General features: G+C 61.0%; 1 pseudogene; it reads right to left on the bottom strand.

The window, feature by feature from the left end:
* LOC124572217 overlaps window positions 1–2,500 on the bottom strand; it is a 5,505-nt pseudogene that overhangs the window by 2,343 nt on the left and 662 nt on the right.

Here is a 2,500-nt window from a genome sequence, read left to right as displayed (position 1 = left end):
CGCCGCCCACATTTCCCCAACCTGCGTTGACGATTTGAGGAGGTGGCCCTCCCACATTAGGTGGCGCTCCAGCACCTCGATCTCACGCTGCACCTCATCCATGCCTGCACCGTCGCAGGCTGGCCCTATCTTCTTCAGCGCCAGGAGACGGGACCGACGGAGGGTCGGACCCATCCATCGGCAAGATGGAATGCCGAGGCCCCCCTGGGCAACAGGAGCGTGGAAGTATCCCAGGGGGGTGTCCGCCGGAAGGCGGAACCATCTCCTGACGGCGGCCCGGATGGTGACGTCATAGTTACTCCCGCCGTTTACCCGCGCTTGCTTGAATTTCTTCACGTTGACATTCAGAGCACTGGGCAGAAATCACATTGCGTCAACACCCGCTAGGGCCATCGCAATGCTTTGTTTTAATTAGACAGTCGGATTCCCCCAGTCCGTGCCAGTTCTGAGTTGATCGTTGAATGGCGGCCGAAGAGAATCCGCGCACCCGCGCGCCCCGGAGGAGCACGCTAAGGCGGACGCGGCCTCGCAGCAAGGAAGATCCGTGGGAGGCCAAGGCACGGGACCGAGCTCGGATCCTGCACGCAGGTTGAAGCACCGGGGCGCGAACGCCGCGCAGGCGCGCGCATCCTGCACCGCCGGCCAGCACGAGGCCAACCAACGGCGAGAGCAGACCACGCCCGCGCTAAACGCCCGCACTTACCGGCACCCCTACGGCACTCACCTCGCCCAGGCCCGGCACGTTAGCGCTGACCCACTTCCCGACCAAGCCCGACACGCCCCGATCCTCAGAGCCAATCCTTATCCCGAAGTTACGGATCCAATTTGCCGACTTCCCTTACCTACATTATTCTATCGACTAGAGGCTCTTCACCTTGGAGACCTGCTGCGGATATGGGTACGAACCGGCGCGACACCTCCACGTGGCCCTCTCCCGGATTTTCAAGGTCCGAGGGGAAGATCGGGACACCGCCGCAACTGCGGTGCTCTTCGCGTTCCAAACCCTATCTCCCTGCTAGAGGATTCCAGGGAACTCGAACGCTCATGCAGAAAAGAAAACTCTTCCCCGATCTCCCGACGGCGTCTCCGGGTCCTTTTGGGTTACCCCGACGAGCATCTCTAAAAGAGGGGCCCGACTTGTATCGGTTCCGCTGCCGGGTTCCGGAATAGGAACCGGATTCCCTTTCGCCCAACGGGGGCCAGCACAAAGTGCATCATGCTATGACGGCCCCCATCAACATCGGATTTCTCCTAGGGCTTAGGATCGACTGACTCGTGTGCAACGGCTGTTCACACGAAACCCTTCTCCGCGTCAGCCCTCCAGGGCCTCGCTGGAGTATTTGCTACTACCACCAAGATCTGCACCGACGGCGGCTCCAGGCAGGCTCACGCCCAGACCCTTCTGCGCCCACCGCCGCGACCCTCCTACTCGTCAGGGCTTCGCGGCCGGCCGCAAGGACCGGCCATGACTGCCAGACTGACGGCCGAGTATAGGCACGACGCTTCAGCGCCATCCATTTTCAGGGCTAGTTGCTTCGGCAGGTGAGTTGTTACACACTCCTTAGCGGATTCCGACTTCCATGGCCACCGTCCTGCTGTCTTAAGCAACCAACGCCTTTCATGGTTTCCCATGAGCGTCGATTCGGGCGCCTTAACTCGGCGTTTGGTTCATCCCACAGCGCCAGTTCTGCTTACCAAAAGTGGCCCACTTGGCACTCCGATCCGAGTCGTTTGCTCGCGGCTTCAGCATATCAAGCAAGCCGGAGATCTCACCCATTTAAAGTTTGAGAATAGGTTGAGGTCGTTTCGGCCCCAAGGCCTCTAATCATTCGCTTTACCGGATGAGACTCGTACGAGCACCAGCTATCCTGAGGGAAACTTCGGAGGGAACCAGCTACTAGATGGTTCGATTAGTCTTTCGCCCCTATACCCAGCTCCGACGATCGATTTGCACGTCAGAATCGCTACGGACCTCCATCAGGGTTTCCCCTGACTTCGTCCTGGCCAGGCGTAGTTCACCATCTTTCGGGTCCCAACGTGTACGCTCTAGGTGCGCCTCACCTCGCAATGAGGACGAGACGCCCCGGGAGTGCGGAGGCCGCCGCCCCGTGAAGGGCGGGGAAGCCCCATCCTCCCTCGGCCCGCGCAAGGCGAGACCTTCACTTTCATTACGCCTTTAGGTTTCGTACAGCCCAATGACTCGCGCACATGTTAGACTCCTTGGTCCGTGTTTCAAGACGGGTCGTGAAATTGTCCAAAGCTGAAGCGCCGCTGACGGGAGCGATTATTCCGCCCGAGAGCATCCCGAGCCAACAGCGGCGCGGGTCCGGGGCCGGGCCAGGTAGGTCCGTCATCCGGGAAGAACCGCGCGCGCTTGCCGGGAGCCCGAGCGCCCAAAGGGGCGAATCGACTCCTCCAGATATACCGCCGGGCAGCCAGCCAGGACACCGGGGCTCTGCCCAACAGACGCGAACCGAGGCCCGCGGAAGGACAGGCTGCG

The sequence above is a fragment of the Schistocerca americana genome, unplaced genomic scaffold, assembly GCF_021461395.2.
Source record: "Schistocerca americana isolate TAMUIC-IGC-003095 unplaced genomic scaffold, iqSchAmer2.1 HiC_scaffold_179, whole genome shotgun sequence".
In the NCBI taxonomy this organism is placed as follows: Eukaryota; Metazoa; Arthropoda; class Insecta; order Orthoptera; family Acrididae; genus Schistocerca; species Schistocerca americana.
This window is presented reverse-complemented; position numbering and strand designations above follow the sequence as displayed.